The sequence below is a fragment of the Tasmannia lanceolata genome, unplaced genomic scaffold, assembly GCF_043159265.1.
Source record: "Tasmannia lanceolata isolate RefF3 unplaced genomic scaffold, GAP_Taslan_0.1 ptg000011l, whole genome shotgun sequence".
Classification (NCBI taxonomy): Eukaryota; Viridiplantae; Streptophyta; class Magnoliopsida; order Canellales; family Winteraceae; genus Tasmannia; species Tasmannia lanceolata.
In genome coordinates this window covers 16,806,984-16,818,853 of record NW_027518688.1, presented here as the reverse complement: position 1 = coordinate 16,818,853, position 11,870 = coordinate 16,806,984, and positions in this window count along the sequence as shown.

The window sequence follows — 11,870 nt, the reverse complement described above, 5'->3', positions numbered from 1 at the left end:
GGCTAAAAGAGAAGAAAAGAGGGGTCCAAAGCAGCCATTAACTTCACTTGATAATGAGACTCGAAGATTAGGCCCTCCTGCCTCTTGCTCCAAACATACTCATAAAGACAAGAATACATTATGCACTGAAATGAGACCTATATCTACATCTTCCGTCAACAACTCCAAATACCAGGATCACAATCAAAGAAGAATAAAAATGAAATAGACAGGCACCATGACCTTCTTTGCTTGCATTTGAGATGTTCACAGGGAAAAAAAAGAAATCTAATGAGATTAGAATTTGATTTGTAGACTACAACTTTGCGAGCCGCCATCAAATTGAAGGGAAATTCGAAGAGACAAAGCATCCTTTTCTAAACAAAGTAGGACATAACCTTTGATCAAAGGGCCAAAATCATTTTTAGTCTTCTTTCGAATAGAAATTATCAAGGCTAAAGATCATGACAGAAACAGAACTACAACAAAATCACACTCAATATTTATCATTAGCAATCGGAGGATCAAAATTACAATTAAAACAAGGATCAAACCCTATCACAATACCATACAAAGACACCTCAAGAATCAAATGTTGAAATTAGGGATTGGAAACAGGGCATTGGGGTCAGCAACCATCCAAATTTGGTTGGGCTGCTATCCTTTCCCACAAGATATATATATATATATATATATATATATATATATATATATATATATATATATATAAGACAAAGGGTTGAAATAACATGCCCAAATAAAAACAGCAAGTGCTCTGAAACAATTCACCTAATAGATCTAATGATTTTATTATTATTATTATTATTTATTCAAGCAATCCAGACCTATATGACCGAACCATTCCAACAAAATACATCTGGATCAGAAGAAGAATTGGGTCGAATGACCAATTTCTTATCAAATCAGCATTTTAGATGCAACTCCACACAGAAATGAACAGCAATAAAGGAGCTAAGGGAATGAATTACCTGAACTTTCAGAGGTAGAATCCTTTGCACAAAATCAGCTCCGAGAGACCCTTCTTTTTTTTTTTCTTTTTTGTTGAATCGGATGCTAGTGATGACCGGAGATCGTGATGATGCGAGGATGATGTGAGGAGCTTCAAAATTGCAGATGATGGGAATCAATGGTGGAAATGAAGAAATGGTGGAGGGTTTAGGATAGAGAAGTGATTAATTGAAGTGGGTTTGGGTAATAATGGCAGAGGAGTAATGGTGGAGGAGGGTTTGAGGAAGGTGATGGCTGAAAATGGGAGGGTATCCAAATGGGTTTTGGGTTTAATGATGGAGAAGGTGGCTAGCAATGGTGGTGGGGAAATGAAGGTGGGTTTTGTGAAGATGGTGGTGGGTCGAGCGGCAAGGGAGAGCAAAGACCGGCCGGAGGAGGAGTGGCCGGAGGTTTTGAAAAAGGGTTCCTCTGATGTGGGTCTGGAAATGGGTTTTGGGTAGAGATGGGGTTCGGATGGGGGTGGAGAGAGGTTTGGAGGTGGAGAATAACCGGAGCTTGGCCGGATTCCGACCGGAATCTCGTCGGAGAAGAAGGTGGGTTTGGTGGATATGGGTTTTGGGGAAATGGACGAGATGGAGAAATGAGGAAGAAGAGGTGGTGGTGATGGCTAGGTGAAGAAGAAGGTGGGTTTGGAGCAGCTGGCAATGAGGGGTCGGATCCTTGCCGGATTCCGGTTGGGGATGGCCGGAGAAGATAGTGAAATGGACGAAGAGGGTTTGGGCGAAAATGATTGGAGTGGAGGTGGTGGAGATGTGAGGGGTTTGGAGGTGGCGGTGGATGGGCTCTCTCTCCCTCTCTCTTTCTTTCTACGAAAAATCCAGACCTGAAAAATGAAAACCTCTTTTTTTTTTTTTTTTTTTTTTTTTTAGAAACCCTAGTTCGATGCGTATATAAAGAAAAATTAAAAATTTTTCTCCCCCCCCCCCCCCCCCCATCTTCCATGGACAGCCACCACAGTGTATTCGTGAAAAAAAAAATTTAACCTAGGGGGGGCAAGTAAAAAAACAGGGTGAAGATTCTCCTTTCTCTAAATTATCCTCACCCTTTGATTTGATCCAAGGGTCCCTAAGGATTGCTTACACCTTAAGCAATATTAGAATTCTAAAATTACCCCTCTAGAGGTGGCAAATCACCATTTTACCAACAAAAATATCTTGCCTTTTATGAAAAAAGGAGGGTGATATCTACACAATCAAGCTTTGATAATTCATACCCTATCACAACCCAGTTTTGATTATTGCACAAACTTCGCCTGTCTTATTCTACATTTTTCGCCCGATTGCCGTGAAATCTTGCAACCTCCTAGGGAATTTGTACCCAGGAACACGCACAATAAGATGCTCAAAACTCAAGCCTTCTTCTCATTTTGGGCCCAGTCCTTCAGGAATTCTCGGTATATGTTGGGACCCGGAATTTGGGAATTTTATTGGATTTTTGAAGTTCTTATTCAATTTTGGGGACTTTAGGGTCCGGTCAAAATGGGGTGTCTACAGCAGCACCCTGATCGACGTCATCTTCACTACTGGTGAAAATATTTCAGTGTAGTCGATCCCTTCCTTTTGAGAATAGCCCTTGACAATTAGTCTCGCCTTGTGTCTCAAGCTACCATCAGCTTCATTCTTTATCCTGTACACCCACTTGTTCAACAGAGCTTTCTTACCAGTGGGCAACTTGGTCAACTCCCAAGTTTTGATCTGGAGCAGCGAGTTCATCTTGTCTTTCATGGCACACTCCCACTGCATGTGAGATGCATCTTGCTTTGCCTTATCATACGTCTCTGGTTCTCCCGAGTCTGTATATAAGATATAGCTCAGAGTAGTATTAGCCGATGGATAAAAACTTACCTTTGGCATTCTCACACGTGTAGTCCTCCTTAGTGTAGGGACTACAGGTTCATTGACTGGCTGAGAATCACTGTGTTTCTCTTGAACTTCCTGCTCGTTAGTATTAGATTCATCATAAATCTCTTCATCTGGTGTACCCTGATCTGCTGGAACCTTTTTCTCGAGCTCTGTATCCAGCTCGACGTACTCTGGTTCGGTTGTCTTCTCTTGCTCTGCTTGACGGTCCTTGTACATCTTTTCTTCATGGAATACCACATTCCGACTGCGGATGACTTTGTTATTCTCATAATCCCAAAGTTTATATCCATACTCATCACCACCGTATCCGATAAATATGCACTTCTTGGACTTAGCATCAAGCTTCTTCTTGTCCTCATTGCCTATCAAAGCATATGCAATACAACCAAAAACTTTTAAGTATGAACAATTCACCTTTTTCCTTACCACTGCTCTTCCAATATTCCTCCATCCAACGCACTAGATGGACTTCTATTGATCAGATACACTGCCGCATCGACTGTATGCATGAGGTTGCATACACCCGCATGCAGCCTCATGCATCTCGCTCGCTCCAGGATTGTCCTGTTCATTCTTTCGGCTACATCGTTCTCCTGTGGAGGTGTTTTATGAACAGTCTTCAACCCATGTATGCCTTCCCGACTCAAGTATTATGTGAATTCCTTGCTTGTATATTCGCCACCATTATCGGACTCGAGAACTTTAATCCGATAACCTGTCTGATTTTCAACCATGGTCTTCCATAGTTTGAACATCTGTAGACACCCCATTTTGACCGGACCCAAGTTCGCATTTGTTTGTGTAAAACTTCATCAAACCAATGAATTAGGATCCCAAATTTCATCCTAAGCTAGATTAGGGTCTGACCAGGGTCCCTGTAAAATTTTGTTGAAATCCGAGCGCGTTCGTCTAGCAAACGAATGGAGACAATGAGCGTAGTGCAATCGAAGAAGGGGGTGGATTTATCTTGAAAGGGGGTGAGCCTGTCGTGTGAGAAAAAAATTAAGGGGCAGATGAGACACGAATTTGTCGTGCGCGCCATTAACCTTTGCGCAACCGCGTGCCCATCAAAATGGGGAGTGCCAATATCAGCAGCCATCTTTAGATATAAAAAGAAAAAAAAATAAAAAAATCAAGGGCACTGTTCATTTTCGTCGAGAGAGAGAGAGAGAGAGAGAGAGAGAGAGAGAGGGAGAGAGAGAAAACCAAAATTCCCAAATCTTACCTCGACTCTTCTTCTCCGATCGAATTTCATTTTTTTTTTCCGGTGAGATCCGACCGGAATCCGGCCAATTCTTCATCAATTCTGTCATTGTTCAGCTATTTTTGCCCTACCTTCATTTCAACAATCACTAATTCCATTTTCTTTTTCTAAAATCTGAGATCCAAAACCCAATTCCATTTCTTGAGCTTTCTTCTCTGATCATCCTCATCGGAGCTCCAGACAAGCTCCGACCGGCATGCTTCTCACGTTCTCTCTAACTTCTATCCTCCTTTCAGCCACACTTCACGCCATCATCGCCTTAGCTATTTCCCTCTAGCCAGTAGATCTAGGTCAAAATCCTCAGACACTATATGATCTTCTTCCTTTTTATTTTCTTTTAGATCCTAACCCTAGATCTTGCTTGTTCTTCTTCTCTGGCAAGTCTCCCTCTCGCCAGCGAATCTGAGTTCCGGCAAGGCTTCAGATCTGAAAATCTATTTGTGTATTGAGGTAGTTTTCGCATCAATATTTCGAGATCAGGTAATTGTTCTTTAATTTTCTTCAAATTTCATTTAATTTTGTTCATTATTAGGTGATTTCTCTGATGATTGTTGAGAGTGTGCAATGGCGATTTTGTGTTGAGACTTGTGGAGATTTTCCATGATAATTCTTGCGTAATGGCCATAAAGAGTACGGAATCGATGATATGTAGATTTTGGCTTTATTCTTAATTTTTTTTATGAATTATTGGAGTTTCAGATATGTTGCTGGAATCCTTTACAAACATGTTGACTCTCTTTGATTTCAGCTCCTCATGTATAGTTCCCTGTGATTTCATATGAGTTGAACAATTTTTTGATTTCAGCAATTACTTGGATCTTTCTGTGGAACCAGATCCGGGACGGGCGTGGAGGGACGTGCCCCCGCGCGAGTCTCAGGAGATCGTCCACGTGAAGGAGAGCCCCACCAAGGAACTCTCGAAAGAGTGCCCCTCACAGCATGAGCGGCGATGTAAAGTGAGATACCTCTCGATTCGGGGACTAGCCCAGATTCGAGGCGTACCTTAAACAAAGAAGAGTCGCCATCCAAGGAAGTGGGCCCTGGATCCCATGCTGTGCTCTGTTGCAACAGATAACCAGAGATATAAAATAGGGTTCGTGCCTGATGACGAATGGGGAAGGGATTAGGCGCCCCCAATTCGCCCAAGTGCTAGCACCTGGTCTCTTATGCCATTTATTATTAATTTTGAAGAGTTTTGGGAGAAAATCATGCGAAATGGGAACGAATATCCCCGAGATAACGTCTAGCTAATCATGCACGTCTCGGAGATGAATAAGAAACACACATAAAAGAAGTGAAAGAAGTGTCACCTAAAATATCTAGGTTATGAGTGACATGCCTGATTGGTGTCTAAGTTCTGGTGGGCAAACACATGCATGCTACAGCTAAAGGTATAGGATCTGTACATAAAAATAAGAAAACACAGCAAAACACACAACACAACACGACTCGACACATGACCCGACACGACAAACCCTAGACTCTAATGCAATACTTGACTCGGACCAGGATGGCCATCCATCCTAGCTGCACTACGTATCCCGGCCTCGGGAAGAATCAGAGCCAACGTAGTTCGGTGCCCTATTCTAAACTACGATGCCTAAAACTCTAGGACCGCTATCCTAGACTCGATCCACTAGACTCGACTGATGTTTAAAGCTTTTTGTGCGATTGCTTAAATTCAAGTGGATTGTAATTTTTAGGACTCTATATGCCCTAACTAATGCAAGTGGGCCCTATATCCTATGTGTATCTAGGCTGTGCATTCTAAGGAAAACCATGGGTTGACTATATGCTTCCTAGTCTAGCCATCGGTTCGACTAAATGTCTAACCGATCGACTTGAGGCCTCCTAACTCTAGGGACACTCACACGACAGGACACACCATATCAATACAAATCAGGACCGACTCCTAACTCTAAAACACCCTAAATATCTAGGACAGACTCCTAATTCTAGGGGAAGATCTTTTTGAAAAGGTTTTGAAATTTTTTGTATTTTGAGAATATTTGAAATGTTTATTTTTAAAGGTTTGAAAGCTTATGGAAGTTTTGAAGTTTTTTGTATTTTTGGGAATATTTGAAATGTTTATTTTTAAAGGTTTGGCTGGACCTGGGATGTGAACCCCAAGCTGCACTACGTACCCTGTTGAAAGGGATCAAGCCAACGTAGTTCGGACCAGAATTCCTAACTACTCTGCACATGACTCAAGATTTTTTGAAATTTTGATTTTTAAAATGTTTGAATTGTTTTTGAGATGTTTTTGAATTTTCAAGTGTTTTTTGGAATGTTTTTGTTGTTTTCAAGTATTTTTGAAATGTTTTTATTGTTTTTTGACACCAGAGAATAAAATCCTATCATCATAAGGGTAGGGAGACTTCTGGAATCCCGCAAAGGTTGGACATCATCCTATACTTTGCGGGGGAACGAACAGGAAAATAACTCGGCAAGGGTTGGACAGCATCCTATACCTTGCAGGAGCGGGTAAAGATCACAACTTGATGGGAGGATGGACAGAATCCTAACCCCTATGATGACAGGAAAAATTCCTGGACTGACTGAAGGACTGACTCCTGTGCTGAAGACTGTTATAATTACTATTTATAATTACTATACAAGATTACTATTCAAAAATACTATTCATAATTACTATTTGTAGGTACTATTCAAAACTACTATTCATAATTACTATTTATAAGTACTATTCAAAACTACTATTCATAATTACTATTTATAAGTACTATTCAAAACTACTATTCATAGTAGGACCCGCTGATGTGGGACCCGCTGTTGTGGGACCCGCTGTGGGACCCGCTGATGTGTGACCTGCTGTGGGACCCGCCGATGTGGGACCCACTGCGGGACCCGCTGTGGGACCCGTTGTGGGACCCGCTTGTGGGACCCGCTGTGGGACCCGCTGTGGGACCCGCGGATGTGGGACCCGCTGTGGGACCCACTGATATGGGACCCACTGTAGGACCTACTGATGTGGGACCCGCTGTGGGACCCGTGTAGTGCAAAGAATGAATAATTATAAAATAAAATAAAAAAAATGAACTTACGCCAGCTATGGGAGGAACAAGAGATCCAGGAAAGTGTTGACAGAGTCGTGCTTGTGTGGGGCCCGCTGATGTGGGACCCGCTGATGTAGGACCCGCTGATGTGGGATCCGCTGGAGGTGGGGCCCGCTGAAGGTGGGGTGGAGGAGATGTGGATGCCGGTGGAGATGGTGTTGGCTAGCCCCCTTTTTTTTTTTTTTTTTTTTTTTATCTGCTGAAGAGGGTGAGAGAGAGTGGGAGCTGAAAACAAAGAGAGGATGAGGCAGAGAGAGGTCAGGAGCCCAGTCCCCCCAGAGTGAGAGGAGAGGATCCCCATATAGAGGTAGAGATGGGATCCTGTGGAGAAGGTGAGCCGTCCTCGGAAGAGGGCGGATTTTCCGGCTTTTGAGAGGGTTGTTGGGAGACGTCATTGAGCTGCTCAGCAGGAAGACCGAGACCAGACTTTTGATTTTTATTTTATTTTTTCACACATGGCTTGTAATCATACCATATATATAAAAAAAAAGAAAAGAAAGAAAAACACCCCATCAAAACAGTAAGAAGTCTTTGTTCCATATAACCGTCCAAAACCCGTGAATAGAAACTATTGTTGAAAATATAGCTTTGGTAGGACCCATTTATTCCATGCACGTATATCTTTTTTTTTTTTTTTGTTAAAAATAGAAAAGAGAGAAGCCTCCCCCAAATATCCCTTCTTTCATTGCCATATTTCAAATGAGAGGAGAAGCAAAAGTCCAACAATGTTTCTTTTTATATTATAAGGATGACGGTTGTCTTTTCAAAAGTGCCCTCCTTTTCTCATTGGATCCCCTCAAAATAATTTTTCTAATAAAGAAAGAGAGCTCAAAGACTTTGCTCATTTAGCCGTTTCACAAATAATTCTAATAAGCTTTCTTTTACTTGTCTTTTTCTTGGTGGGACCCACAAAAAATGCCTTTACAATGTGCGGGCCCCCCTGTTTGATCCAAATCTAAACAAATGGGGCCCACCAAACGGATCCAAATTCTCTCTTGCTCGGATTCATTCTATTCATTTTCCGCCTGACCTTGGGATTTCATTCGAATACGCGGTTTTAGGGCCCTGTCAAAATGGGGTGTCTACAGATGCCCCTCTTTGGCAGAGCGTGCTTGTCGCGCGAATGTCAAAGCTGAACAGACAACACATTTTGACTGGCCCAAAATCAGAGGGTTTTTTTTTTTTTTTTTTTAAATTTTGGATTTTTTGTTTTTTATTTTTTTTGGATTTTTGAAAATGATACGCACAAAGATAACACGGTGAAATAGCCTTTCACCGGACTCTGACTCTACAAACGCTGGTGAGATAGCCTCTCTTGAACTCGTAACTCAAAAATGGATATATGGATGAGATAGCCTCTCTTGCAAAACTTTAAAGGATTGATTTGGCTGCGAGAGAGCCGGGAAAGATATTGGTTTGGTAGCGATTGAACCAGAAGCCGAGAATTGACTTGACTGCGAATGAGTCGGAAGGTCAAAATTTGCTTGGTTGCGAGCGAACCGAAAAGCGAAGGGTTGACTTGACTGCAAAGGAGCCAAAATCAGGGATACTGGCCTAGTTGCGAATGAACTATAAAGTGAGGGATTGACTCGACTGCGAATGAGTCAGAGTCAGGGAGATTAGCTTGATTGCGAATGAATCAAGAAATCAGCAAGAAACTTGGCAGTGAATGAGCCGAAGAGTCTAAGATTTTAGCTTGGTTGCGAATGAACCAAAAGGCTGGAATTTGGTTTTAGCTGTGAATGAGTTAAGAATTGAAAGATTGACTCGACTGCGAAGGAGTCGAAGTCCGGGAGATTATCCTGATTGCGAATGAATCAAGAAATCAGCGAGAACTTTGGCAGCGAACGTGCCGAAGAGTCTAAGATTTGGACCCGATTGCGAATGAACCAAAAAGGCCGGAATGATGACTTGGTTGCGAACGAACTGAAGTCAAAGAGATTAATTTGACTGCGAATGAGTCAAGAGTTTAGAAAATAGACCTGACTGCGAATGAGTTGGAAGCCTAAGATTTTGACTTGGTTGCGAATGAACCAAAAGGTCGAAAATACGAGCTAGACTGCGAATGAGTCAAAACTCAAAGGATTGACCTGGTTGCGAATGAACCGAAAGGTCGAAGATATGCAAACCTGAATTGGGATCTGAGAAGATAGCATCTTGGCAGATGAACAGGGCGGAATGATTAGACAGTTATCATGATCAAACCTATGACCTGGTTGCGAATGAACCGAAAGGTCGAGGATATGAGCGAGACTGCGAATGAGTCAAGACTCAAAGGATTGACCTGGCTGCGAATGAACCGAAAGGTCGAAGATAAGCAAACCTGAATTGGGATCTGAGAAGATAGCATCTTGGCAGATGAACAGGGCGGAATGATTAGACAGTTATCATGATCAAACCTATGACCTGGTTGCGAATGAACCGAAAGGTCGAGGATATGAGCGAGACTGCGAATGAGTCAAAACTCAAAGGATTGACCTGGGTGCGAATGAACCGAAAGGTCGAAGATATGCAAACCTGAATTGGGATCTGAGAAGATAGCATCTTGGCAGATGATCAGGGCGGAATGATTAGACAGTTATCATGATCAAACCTAAATTGGGATCTGGGAAGATAGCATCTTGACAGATCAACAGGGCGGAATGATTAGACAGTTATCATGATCAAACCTAAATTGGGATCTGGGAAGATAGCATCTTGATAGATCACCATGGCGGAATGATTAGACAGTTATCATGATCAAACCTAAATTGGGATCTGGGAAGATAGCATCTTGACAGATCAACACGGCGGAATGATTAGACAGCTATCATGATCAAACCTAAATTTGGATCTGGGAAGATAGCATCTTGACAGATCACCATGGCGGAATGATTAGACAGTTATCATGATCAAACCGAAATTGGGATCTGGGAAGATAGCATCTTGACAGATCAACACGGCGGAATGATTAGACAGCTATCATGATCAAACCTAAATTGGGATCTGGGAAGATAGCATCTTGACAGATCAACACGGCGGAATGATTAGACAACTATCATGATCAAACCTAAATTGGGATCTGGGAAGATAGCATCTTGACAGATCACCACGGCGGAATGATTAGACAGTTATCATGATCAAACCTAAATTGGGATCTGGGAAGATAGCATCTTGACAGATCAACACGGCGGAATGATTAGACAGTTATCATGATCAAACCTAAATTGGGATCTGAGAAGACAGCATCTAGGCAGATCAACAAAGCGGTATAATTAGACAATCATCATGATCAAACCACTCTAGGAACCAAGAACACGAAACTCAAGAAGGAACAATTTTGATTCAAGAAATCGAGATTGTGATCGAGTCCATTACAAGATTGATCGTCTCTTGCCGAGAACGTTAGGAGTGTGCGATCTCTGTTGAGAACCAGACACAGGTAACTTGCTGAGGTTTTGAGTATTGACCATTTTTTTCTGAGAGAACTGAATTTTGCCGGGGATTGAAGGCTGCGCGAGCAAATTCTAGACTCCACTGAGGAAATTGATTTTCTGGGGAAGTTGACCTTTCAGAGAGTGCACTTGTCTGAGAAGTTTGAAGTTTGGCTTGAGATATACTCGTACATCTCTTATCTCAACTTACTGAAGACATTGGCACTGATTGCCTTTTGTGCTTGATATCTTTTATGATGCAAGTCATAAAAGATGCCCCTAGTATATTGTGTTTCCATGACAGGAGTTTTAAGGAGGCAGGACAATGATGGTTGAAGAAAAGATGCTTCATTTCATGAAGGCTCAAGGATGCAAAGTTCTTTTGTATGGAGAGAATAGGACAATAACCATGATGGCTGAGTCTGAAAATCCCTTCTTTCGCATTGCTCACTTTTGGAGGCTTAAGGTCTCTGGTAGGTTTGAACAAGATGTCTCCCGCCCCTTCTGATACCTAAACCAGGATTTACTCTGAATTTTCTTCGCATTTTGGATGACACGCTCCCATTCTTCCAGCATCTGACAGTTTGGACTTCGCAAGGAGAGGGAACACAAATATGAAGGAGGAACAGATTTCCAAGGACTCAATCAAAGAAGATTCTCATTGTTCCAAGGACTCGACTCGCTTTTGACTCACTCTTGGATCTGATGTGTCATTTTTTAAGGGTATGGCTTAGCCACTCTTAGAGTATTTCGAAGACCGTGTCAAGATGCACAACTCTCCTTTTTCGGTGTTTATGTCATGGTTATTATCCCTTTTGGATTGCTCGGTTTCGATGCCCTCAGTTTAGAGGAATGTTAAAGTAAGCTTGCTGGCACTACTTGGACTCCGAGATTTTACCCTGGTTGAAGACTGTTTCTCCACCTCAATGATTCACTTTTTGCTGGAAGTCATTGCCATTGACCAGATTGCCTTTTCAGGTTTTCAATCTGACGGACCGCTTGCCCTAACTTTTGCCTGGTTCGCCCTTTCGGGTTTTCAATCCAGCGGGCTCGATACCCTAACTTTTGCCTAAGCTGACTTTTCAGTTGTCAACTTAGCGGGTGAATGACCCTAAATTTTGCCTAGACCGCCCTCCCGGGTTTTCAGCCTAGCGGGTCTTCAGATTCCATCGTTTTTTGTTCTTGACTTTGAACCTCTGCTTGTTCACCAGAAGGACTTTCTAAGTGGGCTGGGGTTCAAAACGGTTGG